Genomic DNA, 14956 nt, shown 5'->3' on the forward strand with positions numbered 1-14956 from the left:
ATTCTTAAGCACACAATGGGCTTTTTAGTTTCAAGTTTAGGTCATAGAACTGGGACAGAATATATCAGAAGATGCATTTTCTGAAAATATGTCTGAGGTGCATTATTTTCTCCCCCTTCCCCCTTGAAAAAAGTGTCGGCCACCCCCCAAAAAAATTCCATTTGCACACAGCTCCAGGAGCAGCGGCCAAATCTAAGGAAGGCTTCAAGTCATCCAGCCACATCAAGATTCCCATTCCATTATTTTTCATTTAATGTTTAGTCCCTTACCAGCCCGATAAAGTCTTAAGACATTTTACTTATATGCGCAATTTTTCCTCCCCAAGTTACAGCTTTCACAATTGGAGAAATGAGATTTATACTCACTTGTCTTTTGCCGCCAAACTCGTTCTACAAATAATAGCAGTATTAGTAATAGTAGTAGTCATGTAAAAATTCATCATTTGTTTCTGTTGGCTTCACAAGGGCCTTGGCCAGAGACTGGACAAAATACTAATTGCACAAATTCACTTGAAGCCCATGGTCTTTTCTTATGTAAATAACAGCTCCAGGGAATCCTGAACAGCAGTACTAAAAAGGGATGGTTTCCATTCACTTATATTCCATTTCAACTGGGAAACACTGGCCTGTGAGTGCTCCAGTTGGAGAACAGCCTTTACCAAAGGTGTCATGAGTTTTGAAGATGCTTGAACGCAGGACAAAAGGGAGAAACGTGCTAAGAGGAAGGCACGCTTGGCAAACCTTCACCATGATCAACTCCCATCCGGAAACCTATACAGTGGTACCTCAGGTTAAGTACTTAATTCGTTCTGGAGGTCCGTTCTTAAGCTGAAACTGTTCTTAACCTGAAGCACCACTTTAGCTAATGGGGCCTCTTGCTGCCGCTGCACCACCGAAGCACGATTTCTGTTCTCATTCTGAAGCAAAGTTCTTAACCTGAAGCACTATTTCTGGGTTGGCGGAGTCTGTAACCTGAAGCGTATGTAACCTGAAGAGTATGTAACCTGAGGTACCACTGTATCCTTACTGTGGAAGGACGTGTAGATCCAGGATTGGCCTCCACAGTCACTTACGGACTCACTTTTAAAACCGTGTTTATGGAAGACAATCTTACTCGGCTATGAGTGATTGCCAAAGAAGAAGAAGAAAGAGAAGGAGAAGGAGAAGAAGAAGGTGGTTCCATTTCATCCTGCCTTCCTTCAAAAAGCTCAGGACAGGCTAACTAATCCTCCATATTAATCATCATGTCAACCCTGTGAGGTAGACCCGGCTGCGCAAGAGGTCACACAGGGAATTTCCTAGCTGAGATTTGGACCCAGGTAATCTTGATACAAGTATTGGCATGCTACCTGCTAGATGGGAGTGGCTCAAATAAACACACAATCTAACCTAATAGCCAACTTCCCTTCTCTTTGTTTAGCTAACCTCTTTCTCAGCACTGAGATTGTATGAGAAAGCCAGAGAAAGAAGACCCTTCTCAATACTTACTTCTACACTGTTGATGAGCTCTTCCCACTAGAAAGGAAAGAGACACTAGTTATTCAAAGAGGCTACCTTCTCCCAGGAAAATCCAGCCAGTTCCCTACCCAATGCTTGCATCTGCTTCCCACTTGATGCCCTTCCCCCTGACAACCCCAGATTGCTTTGAGCTACCCAGACAGGTCCACAGTCATCCAGGCCTATCTCAGCCCAACTCAAGCAACTCCCAGTTCCCCTTGAATTGGTTCAGGACTCAGCTGTGCCTGGTGCAGAGACCTAAACATCCGTTTGAGACCCGGCACAAGGAGAATTCGCAACTTCATGTAAATAAAGGTTATTTTACCCATGCGTCAACACTCTGTCCACCGTCATCCTAGAAAAATACAAATACAAAATGTCATCTGGTCTTGTTTGTTTCCCCATCAGAAATGAAACTGCTTAGGTGCCCTGAACCTTAAACACAGTCTTATTCTTGGAAGCAATCCCTATGCATATTATAATAATAATAATTTATTATTTATACCCCGCCCATCTAGCTACGCTTCCCCAGCCATTCTGGGTGGCTTCCAAAAACATATTAAAATACTGTAATGCATCAAACATTAAAAGCTTCCCTAAACAGGGCTCCCTTCAGATGTCTTCTAAAAGTCTGGTAGTTGTTGTTCTCTTTGACATCTGGTGGGAGGGCGTTCCACATGGAGGGCGCCACTACCGAGAAGGCCCTCTGCCTGGTTCCCTGTAACTTGGCTTCTCGCAGTGAGGGAACCGCCAGAAGGCCCTCAGTGCTGGACCTCAGTGTTAAACATGCTTGTTGGTTTCAGGTAGATCTGTTTAGGAGTTGTAGCTGACATGGAATCCCTCAAGCAATATTTCACCACCCCTAGGTTTCAGGTTTCGGGCCTGAAGTCTCAGGGTCTGGGAGACTTCTGGCCTGGCAACCCAGTGGGTCACTGATTGGTGAGCCTATATAATTGACCCTTGCCCAAAGATTTGGGCTGGGGTCCTAGGCAGCACTTGTTTGGACAGAAGGATGACATGGAAATCGGTAGGACTAGGGTCAGACGGCTCACATGGTTTCTGTGAAAAGATAGGGAAGACAGAAAAAGACTTCTCATACTCACTGAGCCGGGGTAGCCATTTTGGGGAGGAGGAGGAGGCGGGTAAGGACGAGCCCCTGGACTGCCAGCGTAGCCAGAGCCCTGCTACAGAAAGAAAGAAAGAACTGTTGGTTTTGTTTCCACAAACTTCTTTTTAGAAAACAAATGGCACCTCCTCTTCTCAGCTTTTAAAATATCAGTGATGGGGTGTTTGTGTATCTACACACACACACACATATCTGATGTTTGGATGGATGAGAGAAACGCATCTTCCTCCCTCTAATTGTAATTTATACTCTTTCCCTTTTCGAATTAAAAAGAAGCCTGTTCACAGAAACCCAAGTTGTTGCAGGTGTCCCATGACACTCAATCATTGGTGGACAGGTGTGCTTCCACCTGTGCCAAGGATAGGGAAGCTGTGGTCCCCCCAATTTTGTTGGCCTCTCACTTCTGGCAGCCCCATTCAGGATGGCCAATGGCCAAGGATGAGGGGGCTTACAGTGGGCAACACTTGGGTGACCGCAGATTCTCCAAAGAGATTGGTTTATTACCAAACTATTATAGCAAAGAGGGCCCAGTGGGGATGGAGAACCTGCGACCTCCGGATGTTGTTTGACTCCAACTCCCATCAGTATGCAGAAGTAGCTTGTGAGTGGTGGGGTGAAGGCAGTGGCAGTACTGTGCTTGTTGGGTGAGGTGAGACGAGGCAAGGCAGCACGGCTGGGAGACGCCTGGCTTTACCATTGACCATGGCCAACCCAAACGTCCCCTGACGTTGCCAACACATTTCCCTTGCCCCATCCCTGTTCCAACAAGCCCAGCTTTTGAGTTAATCTGGTCAGGAAAAGCAGGGTATAAATGTTTTGGATGGTAAATAAATAACCCAGTCCCTATTCCTGATAGGGAGTATTTGTAGTTTGGGATAGGCAAATCTGTCAATATCAGCTTGTCATTTTTTGAAACTTCGCATTTGCAATTTTCGCATTTGCAATTTTGAAACTTCGCATTTGCAATTTTTGAAAAAGTCCTCATGGAAATGAATCAGTATTTTAGTGCTAGTCCTCCGAATGTACACGTTTGCGTACAATTTTGCCTAATAGAATGTATTTTGTGTCGTGTTTTCACTAATCTATGCGTTTCAAAGGAGGCGTCGGCTCAGCTCAGAGCACACTGATTCCCGCTGCACAAATTTCATTCCTGCACAAGGAAAATAGTCTCAAGCAGATTCTTCTGGATTTGGGGGGCGGAAAGAGAAATTGTTAATGCCAGTTAGAAAGCTCCAACTTCCAAGAAAATCGAGCAAGAGTTCGTGAGTGTATCCACCCAGCTGAAATAAGTTAAAATGGGGATATTACACAAGGAGGTCAAAGAAGTCGTCATACTCACCGGGCCAGGGGAGCCTACGTACAAGCCCACCTGCTACAAAAATCAAAAGATAAATTCACTGATCCTGCTTTCTCCCACAGCAATCAGAACTGAATATATGGACAAGCCTTCCCTAAGGTTTGCAAGCTGCCTAGAGGTTTTGCAACAATCAAAAGAGTCCTATAAACATTGTGAAATAAAAATAAATAAATATGGCAGGCGTGAGGAACTTTTCACCACAGAGGGCCATATATTCCCATGGGGGGCGGGTTTCAGGGTCCACAGGTCAAACCCAGCACTGGTGTCATGGGTTTAGTTTCGGGCTAGATGACAAACAATAGGGTGAAGTTGAATCCTGAGACGAGGGAGACCTTGTAGGCTTGTACTCCCTTGAAAGAACAGTCTTGTGGACTTGGAGTACACCTGGATCCAATACTGTTACTGGAGACCTCAGTGGCAGCTCTTCACCTTGGAATGCCATTATTATTATTATTATTATTTAATTAATTAATTAATTAAATTTGTAAGCCACCCTATGCTTGCAAGTCTCAGCGCAGTTCTCAACATAAAATCACAATATCAAAAAACAAAACACATAATCAAAATAAAAACAAGAACAACCCAATAACCTCCCCTCCCTGACACATTTTAAAAGGGAGGCTCCCCTGGCACCGTTATTCATATCACACAGGTGACATTTGAGAACTGATAGCAAAGAGAGAGGAAGACCACCTCGCAAGTCTGCTGCAGCTGCACTTCTGGCCACCCTGAACCATGAACTACTAAACTGGGCCACGTAATCTGATGGCCCATATCAAAGAACTTAGAAGAGTTTCTCATACTTACTGAGGGAGGTAGAGGCTGCCAAGGTTGGGCTTGGACACCAAGATAGGCCTGAAAAAGACCAAGATACGTAAGCAAGTTGCTCCATTCTGTTTCTTGCCCACCAGACATCACCACTACAGAAGCACAATGAAACCAAGCAGAACCACAGCACATATTGACGAGCCAAGTCCAGGTTCTCAAAAAACTGGGACCAGCCACTGTCAGTACTGGCGCATCCATGCAATGACAGGGAGCCGCAAACAGCTATAATTCAGCATGATGTGTGCTCTGGAGCCAGGGTCGGCGCAAGACATTTTGCCTCCTGAGCCAAACCACAAGATGGCAACCCTTTGGGCCACCACCATAATTCTGGAAAAGATCAAGATGCACAGGTTACTCATTTCTGGCCCAACACACATCTCCATAAACTGCTCCTTGAATACCAGTTGGTCAGCTAGAGGCAGACTGCATGTGTGAGTTGTGTGGGAGGCAGCTAGCACAGAACAGGGCCATGTTTAAATAAATATTAAAACCATCCTCTGGTAGTTAAATAAATCAAACAACATTATATGGAAGAAATGTGACATCTGTCTTTACTGGTGCATCTGAGATAACATCATGGGCAGAACTATATGAACTGTAACTTGAAGAACTTGTGCTTGAGCTTGCTTTTCCCTCCTCCCTCCCCAGTCCTCTTTCCTCATGTGCCATGTCTTTTTATTTTTTATTTTTTATATATATAAATGTTTCTTAGTTTTTTAACATATCATTTTCAACAGTAATTAAACATACTTTTACATCTTATTAAATTTTTTTGACTTCCATCAGTCCTGTCTGAAAATTTTCCAATCTAATCTCTTAGTATGCATTTCTTATTTTCCCTATTACATTTCAAACTCATAACCAATATCTCTATCTTTTTCTACTTTGTAACACTTCGTATATTTCTCCTTACAAAACTTCTTGTAGTCCTACTAGCGTAATTTGATTACAGTTGCTCTTCAAATAATTCACATACTTCTTCCAATCTTCTGTAAATCTCTGGTCTTTTTAGATTGTCTTTAGATTGCCATGTCTTTTTAGTTTGTGAGTCTGGGGGCAGGGACTGTCTTTGATGGAGATTTCTGCACGTCAGTCTTTTTGACTAAAAGCTGGGGGTATCAGTGCCTTGGATACAATATAAATAAACCAAGTAAGCAGGGAAACCTGGAGCACCTGTGTGGGTTTCGTTTTGGCCACGCCCACCACTGGCATGCGGCCCTCGGAGGGCTGATGAACAGGGAATGTGGCCCTCACACGCAAAAAGGTCTGTGAACTCTGTTTTAAGCATCCTTACATAGTTCCGCTCCATTTAAAATGAGTTTCCAAGCTTAATTCAAAGTGCTTCTCTTACCCTTAAAAGCACTAACCTAAATACCTCCTTGCCTGCCTTCTCTTGTATCAACTGAGATTGTCACCTTAGGCGTTTCTCCGGACAACCCCTCCATCTGAAGTGTGGTGGGTGGAGACCAGAGAGAGAACCTTTTTGATGGTGACTCCCTGCCTTCTCCAGGGAGGTCCTCCTGGTGCCTTTATTACCATTATTAACAAAAACTCTGAAGAACTAAGAGAGCGAAGAGAGGGATACAAGTGAAGGCTGCCTCAGAGTCTGCTCCAGCTGATTTCTCAATGCTCAGTTTCTGAGCCATGTATTACTAAGGGATATCTAAACCAAGCTGCATAGTCTAACGCCCATATCAAAGAACCTAGAATCTTCCAAAGAAGAGTTTCTCATACTTACTGAGGCAGGTTGAGGCTGCCAAGGTTGGGCTTGGACACCGAGATAGGCCTGAAAAAGATCGAGATACGTAAGCAAGTTGCTCCGTTCTGTCTCTTGCCCACCAGACGTCACCACTACAGAAGCACAATGGAAACCAAGCAGAACCACAGCACGTATTGACGAGCCAAGTCCAGGTCCTTAAAAAACTGAGGCCAGCCACTGTCAGTACTGGCGCATTCATGCAATGGCAGGGAGCCACAAACAGCTATAATTCAGCATGATGTGTGCTCTGGAGCCAGGGTCGGCCCAAGACATTTTGCCTCCTGAGCCAAACCACAAAATGGCCCACCTGCCCTGCCAGGGAATTAGGGGTGAGTGAAGATCGACATCACAAGCAAGGGAGAAATAAAGATCTACATCAGGAACAAGAGGGGAGTAAAGATTGGGAACGAGGTGGGGAATCAAATCAACCTTGCCCGACGGTTGAAGTGGGCATCAAAGGCTGTCGCAGGGAGGAAAGGAGCCTGTTCTGAATCATGCTGGGCAGATGCAGAAGGCAACCTCCATCATCGTAGGGGTGGGAGGAGACCAGCAGCATCTCCTATTCGACAAGAGACCACTGTAGAGGTGGTATTAAGGGTGCTGCTGTGGAGGAGGAAAATCCAGCCTCCAAGGAGCCAGCCACAGTTGTTGCTGCGACAACAGCGGTGGAAGCAGGCTGTGCGTTCCTTGGACCTGGACTTGCTGCCCCCATGGATTCTTCTGCCCAAGGCAGTTGCCTCAACTTGCCTTATGAGTGGGCCGGCCCTGACTGAGGCTGGCTTTGGTCAAAGTTAAACCAGGCATAGGGTTGCCATATTTCAAAAAGTGAAAATCCAGATACAAGAGTTGTTGTTGGGGGGGAGGGTACAGTTGTTGAGCATTTTTTTTAGTTGAGTTTTTCTGGTGAAATCACAAAAAATTACATATTTTAGCTATTTTTAAGGAAAATAGGCAAAAATGGCACTGCCGACATGGGTTGCCATGCGTCTGGATTTTCCAGGACATTTTATCTGATTTCCGCAGAGGCACTGCTCTGACTGCAGTATTCTAAGTATGTCCAGGAAATTCTGAGACGAAGAGGTTACCAGAGACGAAGAGGTTACCAAGAAGGCCCAAAAAACTTTGAGAGACTACTTTGAGATAAATATGAATACTACCATTGAAAAAAGAGTAATCTGGGACGCAAGCAAAGCGGTCATGAGGGGGTTTCTGATCCAACAGAATGCAATAAAGAAGAGAATTCAAAATGAGAAAATAGACAAAATTCTGGATAAAATAAAAGAGGGTGAGAAGAAATTGAGAGTAAAACCAAAGTCACAAGAGATTCTGAGAGAAATAAAGTTATATCAAGTCCAATATATGAAAATGATGAATCAGGAAATAGAATGGAAAATTAAACAGATGAGACAAAGGACATTTGAATCGGCTAATAAATGTGGGAAATTGTTAGCCTGGCAAATGAAAAAAAGACAAAAACTTAACACCATTACAAATTTGGAAGTGGAAGGAAAGAATATACAGAATCCAGTGGAAATTAGAAAATGTTTCCAGAGGTACTTTAAACAGTTATATACACAAGGGCCACAGAAAGAGATTTATATAGATCAATTTTTAAAAACAAATGGATTACAAAAAATCTCTCAAGAAAACAAGTTAACGTTGAACTACAAAATAACGGAACAGGAGGTAGAAGGTGCCATCCAGAATATGCAGCTGGGCAAATCTCCAGGGTCGGATGGTTTAACTTCAAAATACTATAGATCTTTGAAATATTGGATAATTCAACCAATAAAGGAAGTTTGTAATGAAATTTTGGAGGGGAAAAAAGCACCAGAGTCGTGGAAGGAAGCCTATATTACACTTATACCAAAAACTGAGTCTGAAAAGACACAACTTAAGAACTACCGCCCCATATCCCTGCTTAACGTGGATTATAAAATTTTTGCAGATATTTTGGCCAAAAGGTTAAAAAAAGTATTAGTGGAAGAGATACATAAAGACCAAGCTGGCTTTCTCCCGGGTAGACACTTGTCTGACAATACGAGAAATATAATTAACATTTTGGAAAAACTGCAAGTGAACATTAATACTAAAGCAGTTTTAATATTCGTAGATGCGGAGAAAGCTTTTGACAATATTTCTTGGAGTTTTGTGAAGAAAAACCTTCAGGGGATGGGGATTGGTCAAGGTTTTGAAAATGGTATAAGTGCAATTTATTCAGAACAAAAGGCTAAACTAATTGTTAACAATGTGGTGACAGAGGAATTTAAGACAGAGAAAGGGACACGACAAGGTTGCCCAATTTCCCCATTACTTTTTATTTCGGTCCTGGAGGTTTTGCTAAATATGATCAGAAGGCGCCAACTGGTTAAAGGTATACAGGTCGGAGCCAAACAGTACAAATTGAAAGCTTTTGCAGATGACTTAGTACTGACATTGCAGGAGCCAGAATCTAGTACTAGAAGAGTATTGGAACTGATTCAAGAATTCGGTCAAGTGGCAGGATTTAAGCTGAACAAATTAAAAACTAAGGTTCTTGAGAAAAATCTAACACCGATTGAGAAAGAGAGGTTTCAGAAGGAGACAGGCTTAACATTGGTTAAGAAAGTAAAATACCTGGGGGTTAATATGACCGCTAAGAACTTAAATTTATTTAAAGATAATTATGAAAAATGTTGGTCAGAAGTGAAAAAGGATCTAGATATATGGTCAAATTTGAAGCTTTCCTTGCTAGGCCGTATTGCTGCTATAAAGATGAATGTATTGCCAAGAATGTTGTTTTTGTTTCAATCATTGCAAATTTTGGACAAAATGGACTGCTTCAAGAAGTGGCAGAGAGATATTTCTAGATTTGTCTGGCAGGGCAAGAAGCCCAGAATAAAATTCAAAATATTAACCGATGCAAAGGAAAGAGGTGGATTTGCCCTGCCAGACCTTAAACTTTATTATGAATCAGCAGCATTTTGCTGGCTGAAAGAATGGCTGCTTCTTGAGAACACAGACATTTTGGATTTAGAAGGTTTCAATAATGTTTTTGGGTGGCATGCATATCTGTGGTATGACAAGGTTAAAGCACATAAAGCATTTAAAAACCATATTGTCAGGAAAGCATTGTTTAATGTCTGGATAAGATATAAAGACTTACTTGAAAATAAAACCCCAAGGTGGTTATCACCGATGGAAGCGAAGGCTCAGAAAAAGCTCAATATGGAGGCCAAATGGCCGAAATATTGGGAGATTTTGGAACAAGAAGGAGACAAATTGAAATTGCAGAGTTTTGAGAAACTAAAAGATAAAGTGCGAGATTGGCTTCACTATTATCAAATAAGGGAGGCTTACAATCTGGACAAGAAAATTGGCTTCCAGGTGGAAAAATCAAAATTGGAAACAGAACTGTTAGATCCCAAAACTAAGATACTATCAAGAATGTATAACTTGCTGTTGAAATGGAATACTCAGGATGAAACGGTAAAATCTGCTATGATAAAATGGGCACAAGATGTTGGACATAACATTATGTTTGCTGACTGGGAACAGTTGTGGACCACAGGTATGAAATTTACGGCATGTAATGCCTTAAGAGAGAATATTATGAAAATGATATACAGGTGGTACATGACACCAGTCAAGCTTGCAAAAATCTATCATTTGCCCGATAATAAATGTTGGAAATGTAAAGAAAATGAAGGTACATTCTTTCACCTTTGGTGGACGTACCCAAGGATTAAGGCTTTCTGGGAGATGATTTATAATGAAATGAAAAAGGTATTTAAATATACCTTCCTGAAGAAACCAGAGGCCTTTCTCCTGGGCATGGTCGGCCAACTGGTGTTAAAGAAGGATAGAACTTTCTTTATGTATGCTACAACGGCAGCAAGAATACTCATTGCAAAGTATTGGAAGACACAAGATCTACCCACCCTGGAAGAATGGCAGATGAAGGTGATTGACTATATGGAATTGGCGGAAATGACTGGCAGAATCCGAGACCAGGGAGAAGAGTCGGTGGAAGAAGATTGGAAGAAATTTAAAGACTATTTACAGAAACATTGTAAAATTAATGAATGTTAAAATGATGTCGGAATGAAATTAAGTGGTTTTAGCAGCAATGTTATAAAGGAGTATGTAAAAATGGATGGTTAACAGGTGAAAATGTAAAGCTATAATATATTAAGATGAAGAATTAAGATAAAAACAAAAAGGGAAAGGATTTGCTGAATTAACCATTTGAACTGGAATACAAAAAAGGGAGGTGTGAGGAGGTCAGGGAAATAAGTAAATGAAAGGCAAGACATGGAAAGATGGATTTATTTTTAACTGTTTCTATTTTTTTTGTATTTTGTATTTTCTGTTTCTTCTTTCTATTTCTTTTTTACTTTTGTAACTTTTTCTGAAATTCTAATAAATATCATTTTTATTTTATTTTTTAAAAAGGAAATTCTGGACGTATGCTAAACCTAAGCAGGGCTTGGAAAAGGTCATTCTCCAGATTCCCCCTCCATCTGCAGCGTGGTGGCTGGAGGTCAGAGAGAAAACCTTTTCAGTAGCTATCAGAGGGTGTATAAATTGAGCGAAATTGATACCCCATACTCTGAATCGTCCAAAGAAGCATTTCTCATACGTACCGAATTTTGGCCATTGTAAGGACCCTGAAAAAGATCGAGGTGCACAGCTTATTTGTCACACTCACATCTTCACAATGAAATTACAGTGATGCCAAGCAGAACCACCAAGTGAAGACCAGAGAGAGAGAGAGAGAGAGAGAGAGAGAGCCTTTTCAGTGGTGGCTCCCTGTCCCAGAATGCCCTCCCTGTTCAAATATTATTCAAAAAAATTTGCTGCATAAACGTACATCCTCAACATTAAAAAATTAAGGCTGCATAAACGTACATCCCCAACACCACCCAAGAACCCTGGAAACTGTAATTTACCCTTCACAGAGCTACAATTCCCAGAACCCAGAACATACTTCAATTCCCAAGATTTGGGGGTTGTGTGAGCTTTAAATTTGCTTTATATCCATGGTGTATAAGCAACCTAAGAGAACAGAATGAAGACAGAGACCACCTCAGACCTTGCTCCAGCTGTACCCTCTGATAAACACCCTCCCCTGAATAATGTACTACCAACTGATATAATGAGCTATGTAGCTTCATACCTCATAGCACAGAGTCACAATGACCCAAAGAAAACTTTCTTATACTTACTGGAGGAGGAGGCTGAGGCTGAGGCGGAGGAGGTACATTTGGGCCTGAATAACTAGCCTGTAAAAGATCAAGAGAGAAAGGTGATTCAGTCCTTTTCCTTGCCCATGTCACATCCTCACAACGAAACCAAAAATCAGTGTGGATAAGCTTGCGGTTGAGATTTGCAGGAAATTCCATCCCTATCTATAGCTCTTGGCTGCCTCCACGTGGAAATTTATTTGCACAAAAACTGGTCATTCTAGGAAAAGCCCTTTCCGGGAGGAAAATAAAAGCTTAAGCAGGTCCAGTGCTTTTGACAGGATCCTGTAAGCTGACCATCCCAGCCCAGGGTGAGAAGAGGTGGAATGTCTTCTTTTAAAATAAAAATATAAAATGAATTTTATTTTTCATGAAAACCCACAAGAGGAGCATGAGTGCAACCTTTCTAGCCCACTCTTCTCCCCAGCATGAGGATGCTTCACCCTGTGCATAGTTGAAGCATGGAATTTGCTAGCACAGGATATAGCGCTGGTTGGAAGCTTGGATGGCTTTAAAAGGGGAGTTAGACAAATTCGTGGAGGGCTAAGGCTTCCGTGACTACTAGCCACAAGGGCTGTGTACTGCCTTCAGTTGTTGGGCATCACAAGTGTGGAGAGTTGCTGTTGTACTCATGCGCTGCTTTGGAGCTTCTCAAAGGCATCTGATCGGCCACTGTGAGAACAGGATGCTGGACTAGATGGGTCTTTGGTCTGATCAAGAAGGACCCTGGAAGAAGATGGCTAATTCTAGCCCAGAACAGGCCTGGTTCTGTTAAAGAAGTGAGGGTGTTTTGTTGCAGATCCTACTCGGGTAGCATCCTTTTTGAGAGAAAGCATAACAAAAGCAGATGGAGAAAATGTGTCGTACTTACGGAGGCACCAACACCAGGATTCCACTGCGATAACAAAACAATTGAAACGATGCTGTTAGCTTCCATGAATTTAATTTGAAATAGACCCTGTGACATAAGCCATTATTTGCAAGCTGGATTCACAGTACGATCCTATTCATTCCTATTCAGAGTCAAAAGTAACTTCCATTGAGTTCAATGGGACTTACGCCCTGGTAAGTGCGCATAGGAGTTCTGCCTTAGTTACTCTCTTATATCCGAGTACAAAAGGGTTTGTTGCGTTCTCTGGAAGCACTGTATGTGGACTCAAGCCCTCTCCACAATCGGGAGACATTAACATACGGGAAAACAAGGTTTTAACCCAAAGCTCCCCACTTCAGTCAGTTACCTTCCATGTTGCAAGGAGTGGCAACGAAATTCAAATTGGTTGTATTTAAAAGCAAACCATCCTAATCTGCACTTTCCAAAACAATGCGCAAACTGAAATGCAGTCACCCTTCCAAATTACCAGCCAGGTAATGTGTACAAACATGCACGCACAATACCAGGGTAAAGTGTGAGCATTAGTGAAAATAGCATACAAAATGTATTACATTGGGGGGTACTGCCTTGCAGAAATGTGTATATTAGGGGAAATTGCTTGCAAACTTGTAAAATTTAGAAATTCGTAATGAAATGCTGATGAATTTTCAGAATTACATTTTTCTTTAATGCAATCTACATGGAGAACAGAGCTAAAGAGAAATGAGAAACTGAGGTAAGTCAACTAACACAGTTACCACACTGGCCCCCACTGCTTCTTCTTACAAGCAAGATGCCCTCTCAAAACTCTCTGGTTTTTATAAACAGTGCCTTGACTTCCATCACTGAAGGCAAGCACAGGTATCTATTAATTATTTTGGAAAACTGTTTGTTCGCTATGCATTTGGACACTTCTTAAGCTACCATAACTAAATCTTGCATGATGGTTCCTGAGATGAAGGAGCAGGTTGTCATCTATGTTTGGACCAGATGACATTTTGAATCAAGAGGGCAAACTGAACCTTTAAAAACTGTCCTGATTTTAACCACTAGTTCCATTTTTCTTTCTTTCTTATAATTCCTGAGCAATGCTGGGTACGGGGCTTCTGGTCAATAAAGAACATGACACTTTTGATTCACATTGGTTTAGGTCCCCCCCCCCCGTGCCCCCCACTAGCATCCAATTAAAAGCTGATGCATTTCTCCTAGAAGTCCGTTTCCATCTCACCTGTGCATCCGTTTCTCTTGCACAAAGTGCAGAGATTAAAAGAACGGCAGCTACAACCGGGAGCTTCATTTTAGCCCGGGATCAGGCTTCTGTCCCGGGTGCGAAATCGTTCAAAGTTGTGAACTGTGGCTCGGAAGCTTCTATTTATTGACCCATCACCACAAGCCACACTGCCCAAACTTAAAGAGCCCATTGAGAGTGTCGCCAAATTACCTTATCTGGAAGGAAAGGTCAGAGGAACTGATTCATCAGAGGGACACTCTTGCGGAAAGGACACTCTGCTTCCAGAGCCAACTGCTACGTGGACTCTTCAACGCCTCTGTAATGGAATATTAATATCTCTTCAACAACCACATTTGGATCCCTTAATATTTTGACTTCGTTATGTGGGACACATATGTTTTGTTGGTTTTCAAGACCATGTTTAATGCATTTTAACCATAGCATAGTTAATACCTGCAAAAGGGATGCAGGTGATGTTGTGGTGTAAACCACAGAGCCTCTTGGGCTTGCCAATCAGAAGGTCAGTGGTTCAAATCCCTGAGAGGGGGTGAGCCGCCGTTGTTCTGTCCCAGCTCCTACCAATCTAGCAGTTCGAAAGCATATCAGTGCAAGTAGATAAATAGGTACCACTGTGGCAGGAAGGAAAACAGTGTTTCCATGCACTCTGGTTTCTGTCACGAAGCGGCTTAGTCATGCTGGCCACGTGACTCAGAAAGCTGTCTGTGGACAAACGCTGGCTCCCTTGGCCTGAAGCGAGGTGGGCGCTGCACCCCATAGTTGCCTTTTACTGGACTTAACCATCCAGGCCTCATTTACTTTTACCTTACCTAATACTTGCAACGACATAAAAACTGCAAACTCGACCAAGCTTATGATTAGCAAGATAAATGACTTAGTTTGGTGAAGTTATTAGTTTACTGAAAACCTCAGACAGAAACTTTAAGGGTTATTGGAAACCCTTTATTATTGACATTGCACTCAGAATTTAGGATTCTTTTCGGCAGCCTGGGCCCAAGCCATATAGGGCTTTATAGGTCATAACCAGCACTTTGAATTCTGTATG

The 14956-nt window shown here is 42.3% G+C and overlaps 2 long non-coding RNA genes across 3 annotated transcripts; both read right to left on the minus strand.

Moving 5' to 3' along the window:
• Nucleotides 1-365: 365 nt before the first annotated feature.
• Nucleotides 366-6617, minus strand: LOC310767654. Of its 2 annotated transcripts, XR_014551009.1 has the most exons (7): nt 6546-6617; nt 4787-4834; nt 3962-3994; nt 2600-2680; nt 1822-1851; nt 1488-1514; nt 366-389 (listed from the first exon to the last, which is right to left on the minus strand). It is a non-coding gene; the product is annotated as an uncharacterized lncRNA (long non-coding RNA). The 2 variants fall into 2 exon arrangements; XR_014551010.1 differs by lacking the exon at nt 4787-4834 and having other exon boundaries at nt 6546-6616.
• Nucleotides 6618-11772: 5155 nt separating this feature from the next.
• Nucleotides 11773-14023, minus strand: LOC310769155. Its single transcript, XR_014551453.1, has 3 exons — nt 13891-14023; nt 12663-12686; nt 11773-11830 (listed from the first exon to the last, which is right to left on the minus strand). It is a non-coding gene; the product is annotated as an uncharacterized lncRNA (long non-coding RNA).
• Between the last annotated feature and the right edge of the window lie 933 nt (nt 14024-14956).

The sequence above is a fragment of the Podarcis filfolensis genome, assembly GCF_964270895.1.
Source record: "Podarcis filfolensis genome assembly, chromosome: 8".
In the NCBI taxonomy this organism is placed as follows: domain Eukaryota; kingdom Metazoa; phylum Chordata; class Lepidosauria; order Squamata; family Lacertidae; genus Podarcis; species Podarcis filfolensis.